Source organism: Sturnus vulgaris, chromosome 21, assembly GCF_052056855.1.
Source record: "Sturnus vulgaris isolate bStuVul1 chromosome 21, bStuVul1.hap1, whole genome shotgun sequence".
NCBI classification, from domain to species: domain Eukaryota; kingdom Metazoa; phylum Chordata; class Aves; order Passeriformes; family Sturnidae; genus Sturnus; species Sturnus vulgaris.
Window position 1 is genome coordinate 9,778,470 of NC_142263.1, and position 22,632 is coordinate 9,801,101.

The following is a 22,632-nucleotide window of genomic DNA, read 5'->3' on the forward strand; positions in this document are numbered from 1 at the left end:
GCTGACAGAGCTGGGGGTGCTGTTGCTGTCACCTCTGCCTGCTCCTGGCATCTCAGGCCATTCCAGACTGGTGTTTACAGCACTGATCCTGATGGTCTCATGGTTCACCACACTGCCAAGGAATACAAGGAGGGCAGCAGGTCTGAAGCTTTTTAGCCTGTTTGCTCATTGTTTTTGTTCTGGGCAACAGAGTGAGAAAGGCAGGTTTTGTGCCTTGGGAGAGCATGGCAGTCTGGAAGGTGATTGTCTCAGCACTTTTATTGTCTTCCAGCGGTGTTGAGTGGAAAAATCTAGGTTTTAGGGGTGTATTATTATTGTTGTTGTTATTACTTTTAGTCTCCTGAATCCATTGTTATAAGTTCCTGTTAGAGGTCCTAAATGTATTCAAGAAGTCTGTAAGGGAGCCCTTGTAGCTGCCTGTGTGTGTCTGAGGCTTAGGCTGACTGGTTTTGAAGCAATGCCCGTCAGAAGCCAGTTAAAAACAAGTGATTTCAGTACAGGAGCTAATGTTCCCAGTGACTCCAGGCTGATTAGCTGCCTGTTCTCCTGCATCAAATTGCTTACCTGCAAGGAGATAATTTCTGAGCCCCCCCAAACAGGTTGTGATGTTGTCAGAGGATTTAGGCAATGTGGAGTCCTCGCAGTGATCATGAAGAAGGAGGAGTTCTGTCTTCACCCCAGCAGCAGATAAAACCTTCCCTTGGTTTGTGCAATAACACAAATGTATGTGGTATCTGCTTTCCTTTTATATCGCCTTATTCCAGTTGACAATAAGAGTCAGATGTGCTAGATATGCTTAATCTGGAAAAGAGTGTCAGCAGGATCAGTGGTTTCTTTGCTTTCATATTTCCTGCCCTTTTAATACTCAGAGCTGCTGATCTGATTTCTCCTGGCCATACTTCTCTGTGTGGTTTTTTTTTTTTCTTATTTCTGTTTCCCTGACTTTGGGCATATAACTGTGTATGAACTTGGTTCTTCCAGGAGGTACAATAATAAATGAAGTCTGGTAGGTGGCATGAAGGTGGAAATAATGTTACAGGGAACATCCTGTCTGTGGCTGTAGGGCACTTTGTGAAGGTCTGTGTTTATTGTTGAAGTGCCTTGGTTACTGCTAGCTTGCTTTTGCTTCTTCCACACTTTAAAAAACACACAAATAATTTTCATGCAGTAAACAGAAAGGTGGCACTTTAATGCTTTAAATAGAGATTGGAAGAGAAACCATTTTTCCACAATGAAAATATTGCATAATGACAAAAATGGTGATAATATGTTTTCATCAGAAATAATACTTGAGATCACAATACTTCAATAATTTGAGAGGAAAATCTTGTCATTTAAAATGTTGCATTAAAATTTTCCTTCTAAATTTAATGCAAGAACCTCAGTTTCCAGGTTGCTGGGTGGTAGAAGGCAGGGATAACACCACCTCTGCTCCTGGAATTTACTCTCTTTGTGCTGTTTTGGGTAAATCTCACATGTGAGTGAGTCCACTCCTCAAACAGGTGTCAACCACACAGCTGCCTCAGCTGTGACTTTGCAGCAGCTTTGTGAAAGGATGCAGGGACCTTTGCCAGGGCTGGGAAATGGAAATTGCAATAGGGAGATGCTGGTTGCTGGCCTGACCAGAATTTCAGCCTCACTGGTCTGTCTCCATGGTGATATCCTGAGATGTGGCTCAGCAGGCATTTGCTCTGGGCTCTTTTCTGGAAGGTCAAACTGGAGCTGATAGCCAGGCCATGAGCCTGGGGACGTGGGGTGGGGACTGGGGTTGCTTCCAGTGGAAATGGGTCTGCCAGTGTGGGTCTGTGCTTGGCAAAGTTGTCAGGCAGCTACAGGGAGGTCAGGGCCCAGCTCCAGCTGCAGAAGGGTGCTGGCCAGGAGTAGAAAGCAAATCCTGGTACAGCTCAGTGGAGGGAATTGCCACTTGCTGATGCCTCTGGAAAGGAGTTTCTCGTGCAGATGAGCTGCACACAGACACGAGACACAGCCAGAGATGCCCTAAAAGAGCAGCCCCACAGGGGGGGTGTAGGACCCCCAGTTGAGCTGTTTGGCTTGGGCAGGTTGAGGCAAAGCTCCCAGAGCAGTGAGGGAGGGTGAGGAGAGCTCCAGGCTTGCCCAAGACACCCTGGCCCAAAGTGCAGTGCCACAGAACCCTCAGCAGTACAACTCCTCTCACCCCTTCCACCAGTGCTGGCTTGTTCTCCTGGGCTTGGGAATGAACCAGCAGGAAAAGGGAGAGTTGATTTTTACCTCTCTGAACCTCTCCCCTTTTTGCCATACTTAAACTGGTACAAAGGAACTGAAATCATGATGAATCGAGATGCTCACTTCTACTGAGGGCTGAGCTATTTGTTTCTGAATGGAGGGGAGAGAATGGATTTTTGGGGACAACTTCCTGTTGTACTGGTTTATAATGAAGCTGAACTCCATATTTATTTAAGGAAAAGGAACTGAGATGTTTTAATAGTGGTATTTTGCTTGAAAACTAATTTTTCATGTTAATTACACATCTGCAGAGCAACTCTCATGTATGGCACTTGGTGTTACAGATGGCACGGGCTGGCCCCTGAGAGCCCTGCTTTGAATCATTGCCCCTCTGTAATAGACTGTGAGCCAACCATGTGTGATATTTTTGACAAGGATAAACCCAGCTGGCTCATAGTAGCAGAAACTAACATTTATTTCAGTCAGCTATTGAGTGATAGTCCTTTCAGTGTTGCTCTTGTTGCCAAGTTTGCTTTCCAAAACCCCTATGGACACTGCTGAATATTGTTGGGAGCAGTGATTTTTTTTTCACGCTCCTGCTCTTTGCCACCATCTCACACTTACCTTTACTTTCCAAGTGTAAAACTGTTTTGTTCATCACTTAGCAAGAACATTTTGAGAGAATTCATATGGTAAAATAAATCCAGGAAGCTCTTGCTGATTGTTCTGGAGAAAGCTGCATTCCAGAGGTCGTGGGATGGGTATGTGAAAGGGAGAGTAGTTTGCTGCATGTGATATGTTGGGCTTGTTGTTTTTTTAAACAGCCAAAAGAAAGTACATGAACAAGAATGTAGAATTTCAGCTCGTGGGAACTGGAAACTGAAATGGCTCCAGGATCTGGGTCAAGAGGAAAACTTGGTGAACTTCTGCATAGAACAGATACTTCCTTAGTGCTACACTGTGCTTTTCACAGAGTGCAAGAGAACCCAACATGTGCAGAGGCCCTAAGGAGAACACAGAGTGAGGTGGAGGGTGGGGGAGTCGGCTCATGTGGGCAGTGAAATGCCAGAGAATTGGCACTGACTGTGAGGGGACCTCTCCTCTCCTCTCCTCTCCTCTCCTCTCCTCTCCTCTCCTCTCCTCTCCTCTCCTCTCCTCTCCTCTCCTCTCCTCTCCTCTCCTCTCCTCTCCTCTCCTCTCCTCTCCTCTCCTCTCCTCTCCTCTCCTCTCCTCTCCTCTCCTCTCCTCTCCTCTCCTCTCCTCTCCTCTCCTCTCCTCTCCTCTCCTCTCCTCTCCTCTCCTCTCCTCTCCTCTCCTCTCCTCTCCGAAATATCTCTTTTTAAAAGCAATTTCTTTCTTGAAGCAATATACTTTAATATATAGGTAACAGTAAATAAAGAAATGGATATGAAATATATGAAACTTGATTTGTCTATGAACTTTTTAAATGTAGGCTTTGATTTTTGAACATAAGAACATTTGTACATTAAAGGTAGCTTAGTTTGAATTTATTATTTCCCCTTCCATTATGGCCTAGATTTTTGTTTTCCTTACTGACTGTCAGTGTCTCATTCATTCCTTCTTGTTCAACCCTCATGATCTGGGAGCATATTTGGATTTCATTGTGCATGCAGAATTCCTGGTTATTGCATTTGAAACACATCCTGGATGGAGCCATTGGGAATGTAAAGCAGGTGCTGAAAGCTGAATTGTAGATGGAATATGTGAGGAGTCTGTGTGCCCAGGGACATAAATCTACCCCCAAAGACAAAGGGACAGGATTGCAGAGGTTGTAATTGCAAATCCCTTGCATGGGCAGCAAAGCTGCAGGGGACAGGACAGGCAGGGTGATTTGCTCTTTATCCTTCTCTCCTTTTGGAGTCTTTGCTCTTTTCTTGATGCCTCCAGGAGCTGCTGTGTGTAAAGCTGATGTTGTCTGACTGCCAAAGGGAACTGCTGCATGGTGGCAATGTTCCTTTCCCAGAGGGGAATGCTGGGGCTGGGAGCAGAACAGCGAGGGGGCAGCTGGGTGTGTCAGACCCCAGCCTGTCCCCGTGTCCCCAAACTGCTCCTGTGGCTTCCTGGGAATCCTGTGCCACACTCCAGGGCCTGGGGAAAGGGCGTGTCTGAGACTTGGACCCAGCTGGCTGCACTGGGCTGTGCTTCTCTAGGAAGTATTGACGTGGTGCACCCAAAATAATGGCATTCTGGTTGTTGGAACCTTGAAGCCTGGGAGTTTTGAACTTTCTGTGCTGTCTGGGACTGACCCTCAAAGGAACACTGCTTTTGACTTGAGGCCTTGGAGAAGGCTTCCAAAACTGAGTGATGGAATTGGGATCACTGGTGTGTAGTTTGAATAGAAGTGTTTAATATCAAATAGTGAAGGGTTTGGAATCTGGGATTTTAGCATATAATAATAGTATGGGACAAGATGGAGGTTCTTGGGCAGTATCTCTTTCTTCCTTCTTGTTCCTTCTTCTTGATTTTAGGTAGTAGTTTTTAATTGGATAGAAAGTACCACAGTGTGGGTCACAGGTGTTTGGTTATTGGGTCAAAAGTGTAAATAGTGTAGATGTTAGCTTTTACTTGGATAGTTGGGCCTTAAAAGACCTTGTAATGAGCAAGATCCAGCTCCATTTTGTCATTTTTAGCTTGTTAGCTAGAAGTGCTGTAGAACTCACTGTACTATAGATAAGAATTAATAAACAGCTAAGTCCAAACACAAAAATCCGTCTCTCATGCTTCAATCCTGACTCTGAGTGAAGGCAGAGGCAAAAAGAAGATTGCCACTGGTGTGGCACTGGTGTCTGGTCACTGTGAAGTTCTGGAGTAGAGAAGATGGCTAAAGAGTAGCTAGGAAAGGAACAGGAGCTTGGGGGATTTGATTAATAAGAAAATTCACTACAAGGTGTGGAGGGTGACTGAGAGAGGAATGGAACATAATCCACTATAAATTTATGAAGAACAATATTCAAGAGAGAAGGGTGAAAGTAGAGAGGTGTGAAATGAATGCAAGGGGGAGGCAGGTGTCTGACAGTGACATGTTTCAGGCTGGGTAGTCAATAGCTCAGAGGGACTTCTGACCAATGGCTTGTCTAAAAACTAAACCAAAGAGACAAGAAATGACACCTCGAGCAGGCAATCCTTTGTGGTGAGGCAGGAGGAGATGGAGTGGCTTAGATATTCCTGCCAGCACTCAGTACTGATAACATGGCTGGTGCTCTGATATTTCAAAGTTGAGGCAGCATAAATGGACACAAGAAAGCTGAGCAGCTTAGTGCATAGCCCTTGTGGAAGGTATTAGCTGGAAACTACAAATCCTGATATTTCTGGGGAAAAAAAATAATGCTTCTGACTTCACCTCGAATTAAAGAAATGTGCTCTAGCGATGTAAAATGGGTTTTTCATTGTGAGTTAGACAGCTGTGATTGTGTGTTAGGCTGTCCCATTGTTACAGCTGTGGGAGGTGTGGGAGAAGTCCCAAACCAGGCTGGACGAGGAGCACTGTTCCCAGGTGTGCAGCAGGATAACACCACTTGTGTCTGTCAGCACACCTCGTAAAAATCAGCTTTTTAAAGCAACTCAAACAAATTCAGCATGCAAACCAGCAGGACTGCCATGGATTGCAACAATTCCCGGGCACTGTGGCACTCTCCCGGGTTCTGTGCTCGTGGCTGGGGAATGGAGGCTCCTGCTGCCCTGGAGAGCCCCAGCTCTGCTCCTCCCTCCTTAATTGCCTCCCTTCAGTTCATCCCATGCTATCAGAGAACCCACAGTGAGCTGGAGAAGCTCAGGTCTCTGTGATAGGTCTCTATATCATAACGTTTCTCAATTGTCCAAGATCCTGTGCAGGAGCACATCCCAGTAGATCTATATAACTGTCTTCTATATTTAGTATAAATTCAATATTGTCAGCAAGAAAGATCACTTACAGCACTCCCATTGTATTTTAGTTTTAGTGAAGCCATTACTGGAGTAACGTCGTTTATTTATATTAACATGTTGTTAACTGTAAGCTCATAAAGATGTAAAGTGCATGAAATCAATTAGGTACAGATTTAAGGAGTGGACATAAAGGAAATTTTCTGATTTACCTTCCCATTTGTTGAATATAGACCTTGCATTGCTTTGAACATGAAAGGAATCAATTGACTTTATTTAATTCCCTTAATTAATTTCTGTTATCGTTTTCTTTGCCTCTTTACTTCCATTTAAAACTACCTGGATCCCAGTTAGAAAATTCCCTGAAGTCATAACAATTTGAAATTAGAAGGCTTATTTTAAAATATTTGGGCTCTAAGAGCTTATTAGTTAAAAAGTACATTCCAGTGTAATCTTCAACTTCACAGAAGGGTTTAAATTTTTAAAAAATATTTTTGCATCTGCTTTTATAAAGTTTTCTTTGTTGTTTTAATAATTTGTAACTGGAGAAGTATGGAAAACCTGTTTCTCAGTAGAGAGAACTTTCTAAACATGCCCAAGCCCATGGCTTGTTTTTTTAGCAAGGGAAAAGCCTATCAACTTTTTGTTTGCAGTATTTTGTCCAAAATACTGAGAGCTCTCTCTGTAAATGCTAATCAAATTAGGTGTAGTAGGGATACAGATTTTTCAGCACGGTGTACTTTGTGAACCAGATTTCCATATTGTATTTTTGATGTCAAAAGCTGCTGCTGACCTGCAGAACCTCAGGATTGCAAATAGCAGCAACCACCAAGCTTTTGGGAAACTTCTTGGGTGGCCTTTGGTTGGTCAGGTTGGGTTTTGTGCTGGCCATGGACAACATAAAAATTTGGTAACTTTAGTGACAAAAGAAGTGTAAATGAGTCAATAAATTATCTGGAGATCAGCCCTGTGAGCTGGGTGTGAGATGCTGCTGCTGTGTGGCTCCTGTTTGGGTTTGGATGTAACTCGAGCAGGCTGGGCTGTGTTGCTGGGTGGTTAATTAACCTCTTAGCCATTACCAGGAACTAATGAGCAGAGCTTGGCCAGTCTGGTCTCCTGGGGCTTTTATCCCTGCAGTCCAAGGGCCCCCTGTGTTCCCGTGTGATGGTGCTGTGCCACTCCTGGTGGGACCTTGGTCACCTTTGGAGCCAGGCTCTGCTCCAGGGCCCAGCAGTGGCACCAGAGGAACGGGCAGGGACTGAGCCCAGCAATTGCCCCTGCACAGGAGGCAGAACTTCTGCCCTGGGCAGTGCCCAACCTGAACAGGCTGCCCAGGGAGGGGCTGGAGTGTCCCTCAGCGGGGATATTCCAGAGCCACATGGACACAATCCTGTGCCCTGTGCTCTGGGATGGCCCTGCCTGAGCAGGGAGGTGGCACCAGTGACCCTCTGTGCCCCCTTCCAGCCTGGCCCAGTCTGTGCATTTCTTTCAGATTCCTGCCCAGAATCATTTTGTGTTTCCCCAGATGAAGTCTCTTGGTCCCTGTGGAAGGAGTGTTGCTGTTGGGTGAGCAGAGCTGGACACTCCTCAGGGCTCTGTGGCCTTTTGTGTGTGCAAGGCATGGAGTGAGGGTCAGGCCAGTGGCACTTGGAGCTGTCAGGAGCCTTTTAGTAAAATCCTGGAAAATGCGCATCTCTGAGTCACTGGATCCTGTGCCTGAATCTCAGAGTATCTGTGCAATGTCTAAATTTAGGATATGTACACTTGGTTCCAAAGGCTTCACTGAAGTGTTGGATTTACTAAATACTTCAGTGATGATTTAGGGGCTTGGAAACTGGGAATCCTCAACAGTCCAGCATTGAATCTCCAAGACAGCTGACAGTCCTACACCATATAAGGGTCAGAGTTTTACAATTAAAACCTCAAGTGCTCATGAATAATGTATGTGGTCAAATCAGTTAATCACAGAAAAGGAATGGGCTGTGTGCTACCCTTTAATGTTCACTGTTGGGAAACAGGAGGGGAAGAGGCCACTTCTGTTTGAGAGGAACAAACAGCAGCAGCAGCTGGAGTTGGCTGGGGCAGAGCCTTGTGCTCTGAGATCACTCTGGAAAACAGAATTAGTGATGGATCAAAGTTGTAAAGTTGTCATCTGACCTATGCTTGTGTCAGCGAGCATTTGGAAGGGAAGTGCTTTCAAATGTGCCTCTAAATGCTCATCATCTAATGAGACAGAATAAAGAGTAATTCTTTAGGGAAAGAATTGACTGAATGGAAAACAGCAGCTATGCCCCAGCCCTTGACTTGGCCAGAAAAAGAAGGGTTTCTAAAAAGCACTGGGGGGATGTGTGTTGGTGGGCTTAGGTGGGATGTGCCATGCTTGGATAATCAGTGTTTCAGTCCCCTGGGGCTCTGTTCTGGGTGAACTCTTCAGATGCTCCAGTGGTAACAGATTTATGTGGGGGGTTTGTGCGTGGTTTGGGTTTTTTTTGTATTTTTGGGTTTTGAAATGAAGTGGATTACTGGGGCTTCCTTCTGGGAACAATTTTCTAGGTAGATCTTCTTTAAGCTGTAACTGCTCTTGGGTCTAGCTGAAAGTGAGGAACCCTACAGCTGAGGATGTTGTCTCCCATTACAGCTGGAGGCAGGGAAGTGTTTAGGGATTAAGAGAAAAAATCCCACCAAGCTCTTGCTGCATCTTACAAAAGCAGGCTTTAAGTGACTTTCTCAGTTTATGACTGGAAGTCCCTTGGCACAGCAGAGTTGTCATGGATACTCCAACTCCAGGACACTAAAGCCCATCATTTGTTACGTTTATGAAATCTCCAACACTTTTCAATCTGCTCTCAGTACCATTGCAAACCTACATCAAAGCAGATGGTGCAGAGCTGCAGGAATAACCTCTTTACCTCCTCGGGCTTGGAGAGGGCTCTGCTGCTCAAAAAGCTCCAACAGTGCCAATAAAGTCATCACCTGAGCACCACTGGGGTAGCCTTTAATGTAAATAAAAGTACAATTTATCATGGTCTCACTAGAGAGCCCTCACAGCTATGGATGTGGGGCTGCCTTTAGCAGCCCAAAGCCTTCTGAGCTCCCTTAATCAAGGTGAGCTATTTTGGACACATGACATCAGTCAGCGAGCACAGACCTGCTGACCCAGAGCTGCTTGATGGATTTTGGAAGTTGGGGCAAGTGCTGGGATAAAAGGTGGATGGACTCTAAAAGGATTATTTCTTTCTTTGAAGTGATGTGGGGAGAAGTGTTCTTCATGTTCAAGTTGCAAACTGGAGAACATAAGGAAAAGTTGAAAATAAGAGGCACTATGAACCTGCCTTGGCTTTGGAGTGGGTCTGGATTTCAGAGCCTGTCAGACTCACCCTTATTTCCCTGTTTAATTGGCAATTAGTGCAATAGAGCTCTGTGTACCCCTTTAGAATTAATTTCAGCTGGGTGCTTGACAGATCACAAGGAGGAGCCAGGTGAAGGGAGGATGAGTCTTGAAAGGCAGCTTCTTCCATGTCTCCTTAATTATTCCTTCGAGGAGCTGCCAGCAACAACAATGCCTCTGTTATTGCTTTATTGAGCAGATGTAGGGAAACAAATACTTTTTTTTTAGAAAACTAAGCTTTTGGGTCTGGTTCTAATAAATTATTTAAATTGATTTAAATGAGTAAGCTGTCAAGTATTCACATGACTCCCCCTTTCAGTGCTAAAAATAATGAATTGTAACTTTTGTGGAGCGTGGCACTGCTGCTTTGTTGGCTGGAGCGAGGCAGCCAGTGAAGGGCTGCCTGAGGAGCTGGGAGCTGATGGTGCCAAAGGCTCCTGGCTGCAGCAGTGGGGTGACACATCTGTGGCTGCAGGTGCTGTGCCCTGCCCTGGGCACTGTGTGCCACTCGGAGAAATCCAGCCCTGCCTCTCCTGGAGGCATCTCCAGCTGCCAGGAGCTCTTTGATGAGCACATCTGGAGCAGCTGCTGAGGCAGGTCCCACCCCATGGGCTCAGCCCCTGTCCCGGGGCAGTCAGGACACACCAGGACAGACAGGAGTGTGGGTCCTGCAGGAGAGCTGAGCCCCCGAGCTGGACAGGGCCATCCTGCTGGGCAGGGAGGGAGCACAGGGAGGGTCACTGCCTGCTCTTGGTGACAGCACAGACCACAGCAGAGCCCCAGCCTGGCCCCGAGCCTTCTGCCCCTCCATCCTGAGCAGAGAACCCAGGGACACCTGAGAATAAATACACCTCATGCAGAGTCTGTGGAAAATACACATTTTATTGTGCCCTCACTGCATTGGGCCTTTGCTATGTCCATGCAGGAGCACTCCCTTGGTTCTGGCTTTGTCCCATTTTCCAACTGTTCATGGTGTTTTATTCTACACTTTGCTTCACCTCTTATGCAGAACATTTTTCTAATCTACTTCTTTCAAGTGAAGCTACAATGCAATATTAGAATTAAACAGGGGGAAACCTTCTCTTTCAAAAAAAATAGCTCTTGGTGGTTTTAAACTGTAAGTGCAGAATAAACCCAGGAAGTTAGCATTTCTTTGGATCAATGACTGAATTGAAATTGGATAAATCATTGATTTTTTGATGTGGCAGAGATGTATTAAATTGCATCAAGGAATGCCATAACTTGGAAGTAATGAGTTTGTGTGTGTGCATATGGAAAATGGTCTGTGTTAATCAGGATGAGAGTAATAAACACTGAAAGCCATACATCCTACCAGGAGAGATGACAACCTGTAAAAAGGAGAGGGGTAATTTAATTTGTAGGCCCTGTTATGAACCTGCTTTGGTGTTTGGTGGGACCACTGAGGTTAGGAGAGGTAGAGCACAGAGCCTTTCTAAGGGGATCAGGTTCTCAAGGATTTGGTGCAGATATTGGCAGTGTCCATGGGAATAAACCAGTGCAGAGATGCAACAGCCTTTTATAAAGCAATAGGAACCTTTCTAACAGCAGTTACTTTATGAAATCATTGTGTGGTTTGAGATGTTGAGGATCTGCAGCTTTATTTATGTATGTATGTATGTATATAAACATCCAGGAGAAACTTAAAACTATCCTTGTGAGGGGGATGGGAAAGTGATTATGGTTAATCTACACTTCAGTGGCTCTCCAGTCATTAACTTCAGCCTCAGGTACACTCACCTTGCAAGGAGAATAAATCAAAAATGCTTAAAAGGTTTAGCTACAGCCCCCACCCAGCAACACCCACCTTCAGCATAGTTAAAACATCAAAAGTGAAAGAGGCCTTGAAAATAATGAAGTTTGGGAACTCAAGAAATTACAGAGGTCACTTCAGATCCCATGGCCCCTGAGCAAAACCATTTCAAGGCATTTTCCTTTTCTGACCTTCTTTGTACATATTTGAAAGCCACAGCTTTTTACCTAAAGTGCTCTAAAGAAGATTAAACAGCTCTTTAACATCTGCTGTGTTCAGTGTGTAGGAAGAGCTCTCGGTTGCTGGCAAGATAGATGGGTTTTTATGTGATTTGGAAAAGGTGTTTAAACATACTTTGATTTATGTTTTTGCATTCTGTTACACTCTGAAACGGGGTAAAGAAATACCTTGCTTTAATTTGGTGATTTTCATTCAGGAGAAAGAAATGCTTTAAAAACAAAGCACACCCACATCTAGAGGTCAGTTCTGTTGCAGGTGTAAAAAGCAGCATCTGTTTAACAGCAAGTGGTGACTGTGTGTAATGATGTGGTACAGAAATGCAGAGTACAAAGGGAACCTGGGAGAAGATGGAGGATAAAAATACAGACTGAGTTGAAAGAGCAACTAATATTAAACAATTGGGGGACAAATGAGAGATTTGGCAAAAGTGGTGTAAGAAATCTGCCTTTATTATTTTATGTGATAAAAAATCTCTGTGATTTTATAGAGATTTTATTTTATATAGATTTTATATAGATTTTATTTTGCCTGCTGTGGTTAATCAGAGGACAGAGCTGCTCTGAGGATGTCAGGACTTGGAATGTCCACACCTGACTCCATGTTGGGGCAGACTGGGATTACTGAACTGGGAAAGGGGTTTGAACTGGAAAGGAGAGCAGGGCCAGGACCAAATCTGAGCTCTGGAGGGCCAGAGGGGCTCAGGGACTGAGGAAAGGCTCCTGCAGGATCCAGGGGTGCAGCTGACACACAGGTCTGTGCCCAGCACACCTCAGGCACAGACACTCACCTCTGCACAAGGGCATCCTTAAGTCACTAATACCCTGTCCTGAGGTGCTGGCTGCTGCCCAAGAGCTCTCAGTAGAGGCTCCTCTTGGAAAAGATCTCAATAAAACACGGCTGCACCCCAGACCTGGGGGAATTGTGAATACTCAGAGCCTGTGATTGTTAACAGGATGTTCCTGGAAAAAATGCCACACACAGGGCAGGTAAAAAGGACTGAGAAGAGTCCAGAACCACAATTCTCAACCTCTTATTTTCATTTTGCTATGCTGTTCTCATTTTTCCTTAGTTTTTTGTTCTTATATTTATTTGGTTTCATATTTGGTTCTTTATATATTTTTTCTTTACTCAGTAGAAAGCACCTGGCTGCTTGTAACATTTGGAGTCCTGGAAGCTCCCTGCAGCTGCCAGGTAATCCTTACCCTGCATGTCTCCCCTAAAACAGAGCTCCCAGCACAGTGTTGACCTTTTGGGATGGCTTTGGCTCCGATCCAGCAGAGGAATGGGACCAGCAGCAGTTTCCAGCCTTAGGTGTTTTTTTTTCTCTCAGGGACTCTCATTCCAAGCACATCTGAATTCAGGGCTGTTCTCTGCTCAGCCTGTGAACTCCTCAGGGATCATGTCTCAGGACAGAGCAGCAGCAGTGTGGAATGGGAATGGTGTTTGCAGTCTGCTCTGCTGCTGCAGCCAACAATGCAGTGCTCTGCATTCAGCCATGCCTTCATGTTCCCTTAAATTCCCTCTTGGGCTTTACACCCCAGGAATCCAGGCTTTCTGCTTGGAGCAGCCTCACAGTCAGATCTGGAGAAGCTCCTTTGGAGAAGTAACTGCAGGTTTCTGAACTTCAGATGAAAAGCCAGGTGCTGAATCTCTTATTTAGCAGAATTTCCCTTGAAGTTAATAAGAGATGGAGCTGAGCAGAGGATGCAGAGATTCAGCCTCGGGTTTCTGAAATTCACATTTGCTGTTGCCTGATATACATTGCCTTGCATGAGTTAATTATCCTGTATAGAGGATCAATTTTTCTTCATTTTACGTTTACATGCTTTGCTCAGAGCTCCTCTGCTGGGATAAGGAATTTCACATTGTCAGTTTATTCCAGCCATGAGTCTAAAACTGAAGTTGAGCAGAGCTAATTTGATGTCTGGGCTCTGATAAAAGCATCTGTAACTTCCAGCTGTGGCTCTCTGAGCAGCAGAAGGCTCTGTCCAGATGCTTTTGTATCCCACAGAGTCTGGGATGGGGTTAATGGATGGGATTTTGAGTGAAGGCCTGAACTTGGAACATTCTGGGGTGAATTTCTGCGGCCTTTCAGTAGCTCAAGGAGGCTTCCAAGAAAGATGGAGAGGGACTTTTACAAGTGTGTGAGGTGCGAGGACAGGAGGAATGGCTTCCCACTGCCAGAGGGCAGGGATGGGTGGGATATTGGGCAGGAATTGTTCCTGTGAGGGTGGGCAGGCCCTGGCACAGGGTGCCCAGAGCAGCTGTGGCTGCCCCTGGATCCCTGGCAGTGCCCAAGGCCAGGTTGGACACTGGGGCTTGGAGCAGCCTGGGACAGTGGGAGGTGTCCCTGCCATGGCGGGGTGGCACTGGGTGGGATTTAAGGTCCTTCCAACCCAAACCATTCTGGGATTCTGTAATTCTTACAGTGGGAGCCAGCAGGGCTGATTGTGCTTCCCTCACCTCTGTCTAATGAATTTTGTGTATCAGAGTTTGATGTGCTTTGTCCCAGAGACAAAAGCTTTTATAGCTCGGCATATTTGCTGAGATCTCCACTGCTCTCTCAGTAAAGAGATTAGTTGAGGAAATAAGTTTTGCTCCCTTGGGAACTGTGGTGCATTGCCAGTTTGTAAATACACAGATGCCATCACAAGAAAAAAATCCAAATATTGTATCAAACTGTAATGTCTGAAACATTGTTTTATATTCTAAAAGACTCCTGCTTTGTTATTGAAGACTTAGATGTCACAAAAGGGGATGAGTATGATTTAATTTTTTACAAGGCCATAGCTAAAGAGAGTGATAAAGAGTGCTGCTCTTTTTCGGTATATGCAGGGAAAACCAAACATCTTCCTAAGGTAAACGTCATGCTGTATTTTCAGGAGTAGGCAAGTCCCAGTATAAGAATCTTCACAAGAGGGGAAATAGGAAATATCAACCCTCTGTACCTCAGCCTGCCCTCTCTAAGTGCACATCATCTCCTGGTGCTTTAGCTCTCAGCTCCTGTGTCCCAGGTGATTTCAGTTCTTAGGTTGACTTGGAGGAGAGTGAAGCTGCCAGATATTTTATTGTAGCTTTATATTTGTCACATGAAATGTTTGGCTCCGAGAAATCGATTCCACACTTTTCTTTTAACTTGAGGAGGGAAAAGGGTGTGGTACTGGGACTGCCAGGGATAGGCTCCAGTTCTTTCATGCCTGTTTTTTTGTTTTTTTTTTCATGTTGCACTCTGCAGCTCTCCCCAGAACTCGGTGGGAGGTTGGGCTGTGGGTACAGGAGATGCCACCTGGCCCCATGGTCTGGGGGATCTTTTCCCCTGCCCCTCTTGCCTGTCCCACAGAACTGGGTCACTGCTCTATCAGGTTCCCTGCTTCACCTCGCTTTTCTCTGAACATAAGGGGAAAGTGATAAATGATAATGATAATTAATTTACATTAATTAGCAAGAATTGTTGCACAACCCCAGTGCTGAGAGGTGAAAAAAAATGCAGCTGTGAGCAGCAGTGGTGTGAACCTGCCCTCGATTGCAGAGCAGTGATGGATTTCACAGCCACTGCCCCAGCCAGGGTAACCAGGTCCCTGCTGTCACCCTGATTTGAGCTCCATTGTCTCTCTCCTCTCCCTGTGCAGAGCCAGCACTGCAGGGATCCCTGTCCTGGTGGCTGCCAGGCTGCTCCAGGCCATTGCATGCACCCAGTGTGTCCCCACTGACACAAACTCTGCCACTGTGCCGTGTCCCCAGTGCTGCACTTTGTCCCCAACCCCAGGGCCAGCCCTCCTGCTCAGCTGCCCCTCACTGGCACAGAAAGCCCAAACACTCCAGGTCTGTGCCCTGCAGGGGCCCTGCTGCTCCCTCCTGCTCCTCCCCACCCAGGGGCACAAGCCCAGAGTGCCCTCACAGCCACAATTTCATGTTCCCTCTCAGGATGCTCATCAGTAAATGCAGCCTGGGCAGAGGAGAAAGCAGATTTCTCTGTCTCACATTTTCAGAAGCTGTAAATAGTACAATAAACTTAAACTTCCCTGGAAAGCCCTTTGTGCAATCTGAGCATTTTTTCACCCTCATTTGTCATCTCTGTAAAGCATCCTGTTTTTCTTACAGATTTATTGTTTCTCTTTGCCCAGTGATTCCTGAAGCCTGTCAGTATCACTTTTTAAAATGTATATATCATAAGGGATTTGGCAATTAAACAAACAAAAGAAAATCACCCAGAAAATGCTTTGGAGTTTGGTTATTTAAATACCTACCTTGTCCCTGTGGAGTATCTTCGGTTGAGACAAAATCCCTCAGGTTTGATTCCTTGAAACCCGAAGGAGCCAACACGAAAGATGGAGAGAGACAATTTACAAGAGTCTGGAGAGAAAGGACAAGGGGGAATGGCTTCAAACTGGGAGAGAGAGGCTCAGATGGAAGGAATTGGGCAGGAATTGTTCCTGGGAGGGTGGGCAGGCCCTGGCACAGGGTGCCCAGAGCAGCTGTGGCTGCCCCTGGATCCCTGGCAGTGCCCAAGGCCAGGCTAGACACTGGGGCTTGGAGCAGCCTGGGACAGTGGGAGGTGTCCCTGCCATGGCAGGGGTGGCGCTGGATGGGCTTTGAGGTCCCTTCCAACCCAAAGCATTCCATGATTCTCCCTCACCTCCCTTCACATTGTTGCCAACACCATTTGGGCACAGGCCATTTTTCTCCTGCTGTTGCTGGTGTCTGCTTTGAAGATGTGCTGTGAGCACTGGGATGTGCCAGGATACCCAGGGGGGCAGGTGAGCCTGCTGCATCCTCAGGCACTGGGACACAAAGCTGCAGCCCCAAACCATGAGCTGAACCGGGCTGAGGAGCACAGCACGGGCTGAAATGGTGACCCTTGAGCTGTGGGTCCGGGGTTGGGAGGGGCTGAGCCTGCTGCTTGTAAAGCACCACAGTTCCAGCTGATTCACCAGGGAATGCTGGTTTAATGCGCAGCCAGGACCAGGCTTTGCTATTCTGCTCAGATGCATGTTAACAGCTACTTGGAAATCCCTTCCAGGGATATAAATAGGCTTTAGCAGGTAAAGCACTACCTTGGAGTTGTAAATAAAGCTGTCAAATGATAGTCCATAACCAAGCTGCAGATACTGGGTGGAGGGTGATGGCTTTCGCTGTCTTCATGGGTATCTTACATCTAATACACCATAAAAGTGCTGGATTTTATAGCCATGGTTGTACTCAATGAGGGATGTTACATTCCCAGCCTCCAGCATTCCCTCTGAACATTCCCTGCTCCCAGCAACTGCAGAGCCCAGGAAGGTTTTCATTTAAGGTCCATATGAGAAGCATATGGAAAAATATCTCTTCCATCTGTCATTTATTAATGGCACCTTATGAAAGATTTTGTTTGTTTGTCTTTCAGGGCTGTTCTTGCCTTCCCTTGAAATTCAACTTTCCTCCCTGGGCAAGCTGATACTGTTGTTTAGTTCTGGGGAAGTGAAAAAAGATCCCTCTGTTGTGGTGGGGTGACCCTGGCTCTGTCACTGCCCTGCTCAGCTGCCCAGGGGACACGGGACACAGGACACAGGGAAAGGCTCTGGGTGGGATAAGGACAGGGAGGGATCCCTCACCAGGGGTTGCCCTGGGCAAACAGACTCAACTGGGGGAAATCACTTTAATTTATTACCCATCAAATCAGAGTAGGAAACTGAGAAACAAACCCAAAGCTTAAAACACCTTCTCCAAACCCCTCCCTTCTTCCCAAGCTCAACTTCACTCCTGATTTGTGTTTCCTCCTCCCCAGAGGCTCAGGGGGATGGGAATGGGGCTGTGGTCAGTCCATCCCACGTTGTCCCTGCTGCTCCTTCCTCCAGAGGGCTTGGACTCCTCACACTGCCCCTGCTGCAGCCTGGGGTCCCTCCAGGGGAGAGTTCTCCAGGAACTGCTCCAGTGTGGATCCCTTTATCCATGGGATCAATCCCTCAGGAACTGCCCCAGGGATCCCTTTATCCATGGGCTCAGTCCTTCAGGAACTGCCCCAGGGATCCCTTTATCCATGGGATCAATCCCTCAGGAACTGCCCCAGGGATCCCTTTATCCATGGGCTCAGTCCTTCCATGGGCTCAGTCCTTCAGGAACTGCCCCAGTGTGGTCTCTTCCATGGGACCATGAGTCCTTCCAACAAACCTGCTTCAGTGTTGGCTCCTCTCTCCAAGGATCCACAGGTCCTGCCAGGAAGGGCCCTGCTCCAGCAGGGGCTTCCCATGGGATCCCAGCTCTCCCAGGCATCTCCTGCTCTGCCCTGGGCTCCTCCAGGTGCTGCAGGGAAAACTCTGCTCCCTGTGTCGTCTGGGGCTGCACCCTGGCATCTCTGGGGAACCTTGGCTTCTGCACCTGGAGCAGCTCCTGGCCCTTCTTCAGCCCTGCCTTTGGTCTCTGCAGGGTTCATTCTCTCAGACATTCTCATTCCTCCCTTCTCCAGCTGCACTGGGGCAGTTCTGGTGGTTTTTTTTCCCCTAATCTTACCCCTGTTACCCCAGAAGTGCTACCACAGTCCCTGCTGGGCTCAGCCTTGGCCAGCCCTGGGTCTGTCCTGGAGCCAGCTGGAATTGGCTCCATCAGACACTTGCTGGAGCCTCTCACAGAACCATCCCTAGAGCCCCTCCATCCCCCAGTCAAACCCCAAACACAACTGGGGGTTAAACTTCAGCCTGGGAAATAAGCAGCAGCAGAGATCCCTTAGAAGGCTCCTGCTTCTCTGAAAGTGCCCTTGATGATGCAGATTGAAGGTAGATCAGTATGGAAAACATGACCTAGATGTTCTTTCTAAGCAGAATACTTATATATACACACATAAATATATATGTAATATAATCATCTTGCAAGCACTGGCAGCTCTTTAAAGGAGCAGCAAGAGCTCTTTTTCTTCAGAAATACCACATCAACAGCCTCGGCACAGTCCCCAGTGATTAAAGCTACACCTACAAGAAAAGCTGGAAGCTCTGCCAGTAAACCTTCCTCCTGCTAATGCTGCTGAAAGGCCCTTCATTATCCCACCCAAAGCAGAGCTGAAAAACAGATCCTTTCCAGCATCCCTGCATCAAAAAGGAGAGATTCAGGCAGCGACAGCAGAATCAAATACACAGAAATATTTTACCCTTTCTGCAGTGATTTGCAGATGCCCCTGAGACCCCTATTCCATGTACACAGACTCTGTGCTTCCCATGAGTGGCCATTTGATTGCTCACTCGGAATTTTTCCAAAAAGCTGTTTTGCATTAGGAGTGTGTTTTAATATGAAATCTAGTAGCTGGATAATTGATAAATTATGGCCATGAATAGCTTAAATATAATTAGTTATTATGAGGTAGAGAATTGTCATTTTTGCAAGGAGGACTATCAAGTTATTATTGTAGGAGTTGAATAACCATTTATTAAACATTAACATAATTTAAATTAACCCTTTTTGGGTCATTGCATGTATGTGTCAAAATTTATTTTGCTCCCTGGTAGACTTGTAGTCCAAATTAATGTTGAGACCTTGTAGCTGTTGATCACAAATAATCTCCTAAGCCAAGATGGAACTGAATAAACACCCAGGCAGCTCAAAGGCTTGTACTGGTCACTAATATGATCCAGCTCAGGGAGCTACTGCAGTGAAATTTAAAACAGGGGGCTTAAATGGGTTTGAGTCAGAGGTAGGTATTGCCCTGGCCATTTGCACATGGATAACAGGCTCTAATGTGCCTTCAGGTTCCCAGTGCACTGCTGAGATTCTCCACACTAAAGAAATAAAATGTAAGACATGACTGTGAGAATTAAATCCAGTAAATGATGTTTTATTCACTGAATTGCTCCATCTGAGTTGCCCAATTGCCTCAACCCTGGTCCGAAGCTTTATTCCAAAACCCAGGCCTTGAGAGCCCAGTTCTCTCAGCATTTCCTGGTGGAAATTTTGTCTAAATGAGCAGCATCACTGACTTCCCCAAGGCTGTCCATGGCACTGCCCAGGCTCCCCAGGGAATGGGCACTGCCCCGAGGCTGCCAGAGCTGCAGGAGCTGCCAGGGATGCCCAGGCTGGGATTGCTGAGGTGTCTGTGCAGGGCCAGGGGCTGGGCTGGGTGATCCTCTGGGGTTCCCTTTTCTCTCAGAATATTGTAATTTCACCTGGGAGCTGTAACTGGGAAGCTTCAGGCCTAAAGTCCTTGATTTCAATTATCTCAAGAGGTGCTCTAGTCAGACTGCAAAATACTTTCTGTGTGGCCCCTGAGTGGCTGCTAATCCTGAGCAGTGAGAGCTCTGTGCTGGGTGCAGCGCTGAGCCTATTGAGGGGCTGCTTGTGATGCCAGCCCTGATTCCTCCTCCAGCCACACTGAACCATCACAGGCAGCTTAGTGCCTAAACTGAGCTCAGGGCTTTACTTTTTTTTCTTTCGTTTTTTCTTCTTCTTCTTTTTTTTTTTTTAAATATATGTGCATATATATCATTTCAAAGTGACCTACTCAGTTTTTACTTTATGCAGTTTAGGTATAGGAAGAAAAGAATCCATCTGTGGAATTTTCCTGTGCAAGATGACAAATGCTCTGTTGGAAAGGAGGCTTCTTCCCCCAGTCAGGTGAGTGTGAGTGCTCAGAGCTGTGCCATGTTCACTTGCCTCTCCAGAGCCCTTTTCCTGCCTTCATCCACCTTCTCCCTCTCCAGCTGCTGCAGCAGAGGATGCACAGTGCCAGAGGTGGAGATGGCCAAAATTATGCCAAAGAATCCTTGGTGCTGTCCTGTGTCTGAACACCAGAGCACTGAATATTGAGCAGGTAAAGCAGACACCCTCTGTGAGCTGTGCTGCTGGAGCTGCTGTGGTTTGCCCTGGAGGAGTTGTGAACAGCATCTCCAAACCCTGGGACTTTTCAGGGCGATTTCTGGAAATGGGAGAACATTTCCCAGGGACAGCAGAGCGGTTTGGAAAGCTGCTGCTGGGATGTGTCCAGCCTCTCAGACCTGGGGGTTTTGTGCCGCCTTATTTCCTATCACCTCTGTGGGTCATAATAACCTTTCTTTTTTTTTTCTCCCCAGAACTTGTCTCCTCTGTACCTCAAGAACTTCCTGTAGCAAATTTTTAGACTGCTGGTGGCAGCCCCATGGAATGAGTCAGCTCTGTGCTGCTTTCAGTCTGATGAATGAAAGGATTCTGGAGGCATAATTTCCTTATTACTGAAGCCTGGGTTTGACAAAATTGTAGAATTCACTGCTTTCTCACAGATATGTGTGTCTAATTGACAAAAAGAAAACACCAAAGCCTCGTGTGAATCAGAATTCCTGAATCATTAAGGTTGGAGAAAAAACTCCAAAATCATCGAGTCCAACTGTGACTGACCCAGCCCAGAGCACTGATGCCACATCCATCCATTCCCTGGGCACTTCCAGGCATGAGGACTCCAAACCTCCCTGGGCAGCCCCTGCCAAGGCCTGACCCCCCTTCCCATGGGGAAATTCCCCTCATGTCCACCCTGACCTCCCCTGGCCCAGCCTGAGGCCGTTCCCTCTCCTCCTGTCCCTGTTCCCTGGGAACAGATCCCAAATCCCCCCCGGCTGTCCCCTCCTGTCAGGGAGTTGTGCAGAGCCACAAGGGCCCCCCTGAGCCTCCTTTTCTCCAGGCTGAGCCCCTTCCCAGCTCCCTCAGCCTCTCCTGGGGCTCCAGACCCTTCCCAGCTCTGTTCTCTTCTCTCAGGCCTGAATGGCTGCACATCAGAGGCACCACTGTGCTGATAAATTGTTTTGTGCCCCAGCTTTTGCAGAAGCAGGAACACAAGAGCAGCAACACTCTGGTTAATTATTCTGATACCTTCCTTCCTTAAGAGGCTCTGAGATGAGTGTGTCTTTTAAGGGAAAAAAAGTCTTTCATCCAGTAGGTTATTTCCCAGAGAAATGCCAAAAATACCTTTCTGCTGAGAATTAGCCTTTCTGCAGTAATTTCTCTGTATAAGATGCAAATCCACTGTCCAGGCCCCAGACAGACCCACACTGGAATAGCATCACTGCTGGTGCAGTCCTGGCTGTGCTGCTGGGGTTCTTCAACCATTTCCAGCTCCAGCACTCAGCCACAAGCCTGAAACTCCTCACCTTAGTCCTGCTCATGTTTTCCCTTTCTTTGAGGCTTTAAAGATCACCTCTCTCAAAGTACTTGACAAAAGTATCTCTGCTCTGTGAGAAGATAACTCCTGCACTCTTCATCTGAAGCATTTTTCTGTCTGCCTGATCTTTTCATGTATTTTTCTTTTTTCCCAGAAAATTCACCTTCATCCTCTTTTTTGTTTCATGACCTTCATCCCACTCATTTGTGGCCTACTCAGCCTGGGGGCACCTCTGGAGTGCTGTGTCCAGCTCTGGATCCTCAGCACAGCAGGGACAGGGAGCTCCTGGAGCGGGGCCAGCACAGGCTGTGAGGATGAGGAGGGCCTGGAGCATCTCGGTGCCCAGGAAAGGCTGAGGGAGCTGGGGCTGTTCAGGCTGGAGAGGAGCCCCAGCTGAGAGGGACCCTCAGCCCTGGGTGTCCCTGTGTGCAGGGAGGGCCAGAGCAGGGCCCAGGCTCTGCTCCAGGGCCCAGCAGTGGCACCAGAGGAACGGGCAGGGACTGAGCCCAGCAATTGCCCCTGCACAGGAGGCAGAACTTCTGCCCTGGGCAGTGCCCAACCTGAACAGGCTGCCCAGGGAGGGGCTGGAGTGTCCCTCAGCGGGGATATTCCAGAGCCACATGGACACAATCCTGTGCCCTGTGCTCTGGGATGGCCCTGCTGAGCAGGGAGGTGGCACCAGTGACCCTCTGTGCCCCCTTCCAGCCTGGCCCACCCTGGGATTCTGGGATCCACCGGCGACGAAAGACAAGAGCAGGTATTACAAAGACCAGGGAAAGAAACAAGGTATGAAACACATTTAGGCTTTGACTTTCCATGTGGCAGTTTCAAACTCTATTTCCCCAGTGCATTCCCCAAATATTTCCTCCCTGTCCCACCATCCCTGGTCATCCTGAGCATGTCTGTCCCAAAGCCCTTCAGAACTGACCAGGACATTTAGGATTAATGGCTGAGCTTTAGTGTTTCCATCCACCAAATGGATATTTCTTGTCTGAAGGTTATGGTCAGAGCTGATGGCTCTAAAGCTCCTTAAAGATATGATGCTGTAAAAATTGTAAA

At 47.0% G+C, this 22,632-nt stretch overlaps 1 long non-coding RNA gene across 1 annotated transcript in view; it reads left to right on the forward strand.

Annotated features, from left to right (window-relative positions):
* The window catches only part of LOC148221522 (uncharacterized), a 40,286-nt gene extending 17,654 nt beyond the window's left edge, over window positions 1-22,632 (forward strand). Inside the window, exons 2-4 of the long non-coding RNA XR_015807893.1 lie at window positions 19,968-20,060; window positions 20,147-20,256; window positions 20,516-22,632. This is a non-coding gene — a long non-coding RNA (uncharacterized LOC148221522). The remainder of the gene's footprint in view (window positions 1-19,967; window positions 20,061-20,146; window positions 20,257-20,515) is intronic.